The sequence below is a fragment of the Melanerpes formicivorus genome, unplaced genomic scaffold, assembly GCF_026170545.1.
Source record: "Melanerpes formicivorus ecotype bairdi unplaced genomic scaffold, bMelFor1.0.p_v2 SCAF_238, whole genome shotgun sequence".
NCBI lineage: Eukaryota > Metazoa > Chordata > Aves > Piciformes > Picidae > Melanerpes > Melanerpes formicivorus.
Genome location: NW_027142590.1, coordinates 159,602 through 165,000, shown reverse-complemented (window position 1 = coordinate 165,000; position 5,399 = coordinate 159,602).

Here is a 5,399-nt window from a genome sequence, read left to right as displayed (position 1 = left end):
GTCTACTCGCCCAGGGAGAGCACGTCTACTCGCCCAGGGAGAGCACGTCTACTCGCCCAGGGAGAGCACGTCTACTCGCCCAGGGAGAGCACGTCTACTCGCCGAGGGAGAGCACGTCTACTCGCCCAGGGAGAGCACGTCTACTCGCCGAGGGAGAGCACGTCTACTCGCCGAGGGAGAGCACGTCTACTCGCCGAGGGAGAGCACGTCTACCTCCCGCCTGAGGGAGAGCACGGGGGGGGGGGGACAAAGACAGGCGGCAGCAGCTTCGGTGAACGTCACCCGGGAGGCGACCGGGGCTGTCCCGGGGCAGTCCCGGGAAGCCGGCGTCCGACACAGGGAACCGTCAGCTGCCGGACCGGGGCGAATCCCCGCGGCCACGGCAGGGGTGGGGGCTCGAAGACAGCCGGCAGCCGCTTCGGTGAACGTCACCCGGGAGGAGACTGGGGCCCTCCCGGGACCGTCCCGGGAAGACGACGTTCGGCACGAGATCCCGGCCGCGGCCGGACCGGCTCGAAGCCTCGCGGTCCCGGCAGCAGCCGGAGCCGCTCGCCGCCTCGGGCTCCCGGCCCCCTACAGATCCGGCGACTCGTTCGCGGGCGGCGGGGGGAGGCAGTGGAGGGGGTGCGGGGAGAAGCGGCAGCGGAGGCGGAGGGGGGGGGGCTCGAAGACAGCCGGCAGCCGCTTCGGTGAACGTCACCCAGGAGGCGATCGGGGCCGTCCCGGGGCCGTCCCGGGATGCCGGCTTCCGGCACGGGGGTCCCGGCCGCGGCCGGACCGGCTCGTATCCCCGCGGCTCCGGCAGGGGGGGGGGGGGCTCGAAGACAGCCGGCAGTCGCCTCGGTGAACGTCACCCGGCCGGCGACCGCGGCCGTTCCGGGGCCGTCCCGGGAAGCCTGCGACAGGCACGGGGTCCCAGCCGCGGCCGGACCGACTCGAAGCCCCGCGGCCCCGGCACGGGGGAGGCCCAAAGACTGGCGGCAGCCGCTTCGCTGAACGTCACCCGGCCGGCGATCGGGGCCGTCCCGGGGCCGTCCCGGGATGCCGGCATCCGGCACGGGGTCCCGGCCGCGGCCGGAGCGGCTCGAATCCCCGCGGTCCCGGCAGCAGCCGGAGCCGCTCGCCGTTCGGGCTCCCGGCACCCTACGGATCCGGCGACTCGTTCGCCGGCGGCGGGGGGAGGCAGTGGAGGGGGTGCGGGCAGAAGCGGCAGCGGAGGCGGAGGGGGGGGGGGCTCGAAGACAGCCGGCAGCCGCTTCGGTGAACGTCACCCGGCCGGCGACCAGGGCCGTCCCGGGGCCGTCCGGGGATGCCGGCTTCCGGCACGGGGGTCCCGGCCGCGGCCGGAGCGGCTCGAATCCCCGCGGTCCCGGCAGCAGCCGGAGCCGCTCGCCGTTCGGGCTCCCGGCACCCTACAGATCCGGCGACTCGTTCGCCGGCGGCGGGGGGAGGCAGTGGAGGGGGGGCGGGGAGAAGCGGCAGCGGAGGCGGAGGGGGGGGGGGGGCTCGAAGACAGCCGTCAGCCGCTTCGGAGAACGTCACCCGGCCGGCGACCGCGGCCGTTCCGGGGCCGTCCCGGGAAGCCTGCGACAGGCACGGGGTCCCGGCCTCGGCCGGACCCGCACTGGGTGCCGCCGCCTCGGGCTCTCGGGACGGTATGGATCCGCCGACTCGTTCGCCGGCGGCGGGGGGAGGCAGTGGAGGGGGTGCGGGGAGAAGCGGCAGCGGAGGCGGAGGGGGGGGGGGCTCGAAGACAGCCGGCAGCCGCTTCGGTGAACGTCACCCGGGAGGCGACCGGGACCGGCCCGGGAAGCCATCGTCCGGCCCCGGATCCCGGCCGCGGCCGGACCGGCTCGAAGCCCCGCGGCCCCGGCACGGGGGAGGCCCAAAGACTGGCGGCAGCCGCTTCGCTGAACGTCACCCGGCCGGCGACCGGGGCCGTCCCGGGGCCGTCCCGGGATGCCGGCTTCCGGCACGGGGTCCCGGCCGCGGCCGGACCGGCTCGAATCCCCGCGGTCCCGGCAGCAGCCGGAGCCGCTCGCCGTTCGGGCTCCCGGCACCCTACGGATCCGGCGACTCGTTCGCCGGCGGCGGGGGGAGGCAGTGGAGGGGGTGCGGGCAGAAGCGGCAGCGGAGGCGGAGGGGGGGGGGGCTCGAAGACAGCCGGCAGCCGCTTCGGTGAACGTCACCCGGCCGGCGACCGGGGCCGTCCCGGGGCTGTCCGGGGATGCCGGCTTCCGGCACGGGGTCCCGGCCGCGGCCGGAGCGGCTCGAATCCCCGCGGTCCCGGCAGCAGCCGGAGCCGCTCGCCGTTCGGGCTCCCGGCACCCTACAGATCCGGCGACTCGTTCGCCGGCGGCGGGGGGAGGCAGTGGAGGGGGTGCGGGCAGAAGCGGCCGCGGAGGCGGAGGGGGGGGGGGGGCTCGAAGACAGCCGGCAGCCGCTTCGGTGAACGTCACCCGGGAGGCGACCGGGACCGGCCCGGGAAGCCATCGTCCGGCCCCGGATCCCGGCCGCGGCCGGACCGGCTCGAAGCCCCGCGGCCCCGGCACGGGGGAGGCCCAAAGACTGGCGGCAGCCGCTTCGCTGAACGTCACCCGGCCGGCGACCGGGGCCGTCCCGGGGCCGTCCCGGGATGCCGGCTTCCGGCACGGGGTCCCGGCCGCGGCCGGACCGGCTCGAATCCCCGCGGTCCCGGCAGCAGCCGGAGCCGCTCGCCGTTCGGGCTCCCGGCACCCTACGGATCCGGCGACTCGTTCGCCGGCGGCGGGGGGAGGCAGTGGAGGCGGTGCGGGGAGAAGCGGCAGCGGAGGCGGAGGGGGGGGCGGGGGGGACGATAGTGGCGGGGGGCGGGGGGTGCTCGAAGGCAGCCGGCAGCCGGTTCGGTGAACATTCGCCGGGGCGGGGGGGGCGACCTGTCCGTGCCCGGGGCAGCCCCGGGAAGCCGGCAGCCAGCACGGGGTCCCGGCAGCACCTGTTCCCTGCCCTGGGACTTGCCGTGCCCGGCGGCCGGTTGCCGGGTGGGGGGAGCGATGAGAGGCGGGGCGCAGCGGCCGGGGCAGCGCCGGGCCGCAGCGGGGGGCTGGGCGGGTGGGGTAGGCGTCGAGCGGCAAGCCCTCGGCTGCAGCGAATGTTCGGCGGTGCGGGGCGGGGGGGGGACGGGACGACACGTTGGGGGCGCCGAGTCCGAGCCACCCCCGGCCCCAGGGGCGGCCGGAGGGGGAGGCCGGTGCCTGGCCCTGGGAGCTGCTGGGCGCCGGATGGCCGAGGGTGCGTCAGAAGCCGCCCGAGCGGTCGAGCAGGTCCTCCAGAAAGGCCTAGGGTGGCTTCGAGGGCCCCGGGAGCAGTCGAGGGAGGCCTCCAGGCAGGTCTGGAGTGGATGGGAGGCCTTCCAAAGCAGACAAGGGAGGCTGCCAGCGGGGCCTAGGCTGGCATGGTTGGGGGGGGGGGCCTCTGGTGCGGCCTGGAGTCTCTGGGTGGCGTCCAGAGAGGTGCAAAAGATCCTCTGGTGCGGCCTGTGGTGGCGGAGAAGCCTGCAGAGCGTGCGGGGGAGGCTTCTGGTGCGGCCTGGGGTGGGTCGGAAGCCTGCAGAGCGTGCGGGAGAGGCTTCTGGTGCGGCCTGGGGTGGCTGAGAAGCCTGCAGAGCGTGCGGGAGAGGCTTCTGGTGCGGCCTGGGGTGGCTGAGAAGCCTGCAGAGCGTGCGGGAGAGGCTTCTGCTGCGGCCTGGGGTGGCTGAGAAGCCTGCAGAGCGTGCGGGGGAGGCTTCTGTTGGGGCCTGGGGTGGGTCAGAAGCCTACAGAGCATGCGGGGGAGGCTTCTGGTGCGGCCTGGGGTGGGTCGGAAGCCTGCAGAGCGTGCGGGAGAGGCTTCTGTTGGGGCCTGGGGTGGCTGAGAAGCCTGCAGAGCGTGCGGGGGAGGCTTCTGGTGCGGCCTGGGGTGGCTGAGAAGCCTGCAGAGCGTGCGGGGGAGGCTTCTGCTGCGGCCTGGGGTGGCTGAGAAGCCTGCAGAGCGTGCGGGGGAGGCTTCTGGTGCGGCCTGGGGTGGCTGAGAAGCCTGCAGAGCGTGCGGGGGAGGCTTCTGGTGCGGCCTGGGGTGGGACGGAAGCCTGCAGAGCGTGCGGGGGAGGCTTCTGGTGCGGCCTGGGGTGGGTCGGAAGCCTGCAGAGCGTGCGGGAGAGGCTTCTGCTGCGGCCTGGGGTGGGTCGGAAGCCTGCAGAGCGTGCGGGAGAGGCTTCTGTTGGGGCCTGGGGTGGCTGAGAAGCCTGCAGAGCGTGCGGGAGAGGCTTCTGCTGCGGCCTGGGGTGGGTCGGAAGCCTGCAGAGCGTGCGGGAGAGGCTTCTGTTGGGGCCTGGGGTGGCTGAGAAGCCTGCAGAGCGTGCGGGAGAGGCTTCTGCTGCGGCCTGGGGTGGCTGAGAAGCCTGCAGAGCGTGCGGGAGAGGCTTCTGCTGCGGCCTGGGGTGGCTGAGAAGCCTGCAGAGCGTGCGGGAGAGGCTTCTGCTGCGGCCTGGGGTGGCTGAGAAGCCTGCAGAGCGTGCGGGAGAGGCTTCTGCTGCGGCCTGGGGTGGCTGAGAAGCCTGCAGAGCGTGCGGGAGAGGCTTCTGCTGCGGCCTGGGGTGGCTGAGAAGCCTGCAGAGCGTGCGGGAGAGGCTTCTGCTGCGGCCTGGGGTGGCTGAGAAGCCTGCAGGGCGTGCGGGAGAGGCTTCTGCTGCGGCCTGGGGTGGGTGGGAAGCCTGCAGAGCGTGCGGGGGAGGCTTCTGGTGCGGCCTGGGGTGGCTGAGAAGCCTGCAGAGCGTGCGGGGGAGGCTTCTGGTGCGGCCTGGGGTGGCTGAGAAGCCTGCAGAGCGTGCGGGAGAGGCTTCTGCTGCGGCCTGGGGTGGCTGAGAAGCCTGCAGAGCGTGCGGGAGAGGCTTCTGCTGCGGCCTGGGGTGGGTCGGAAGCCTGCAGAGCTTGCGGGGGAGGCTTCTGCTGCGGCCTGGGGTGGGTCGGAAGCCTGCAGAGCATGCAGGGGAGGCTTCTGCTGCGGCCTGGGGTCTCTGGGTGGCCTCTAGAGAGGTGCAAAAGACCCTCTGGGTTGGGCTGGGGTGGCTCTTGGACCCCTGCCACACAGTGGAGAGAGGCCTCCGGCCCGCCACCTGTGTCCCTGTGTGCCTGAGTGCCTGTGTCCCTGTGTCCCTGTGTCCCTGTGTCCCTGAGTGCCTGAGTGCCTGTGTCCCTGTGTCCCTGTGTCCCTGAGTGCCTGAGTGCCTGAGTGCCTGTGTCCCTGTGTCCTTGTGTCCCTGTGTCCCTGTGTCCCTGTGTGCCTGAGTGCCTGTGTCCCTGTGTCCCTGTCTGTGTACCTGTGTGCGAGAGTGTCCGGCACGCCACCCAGCGGCGGCGGGCAAGCAGGTAGGCGGGTGGGCG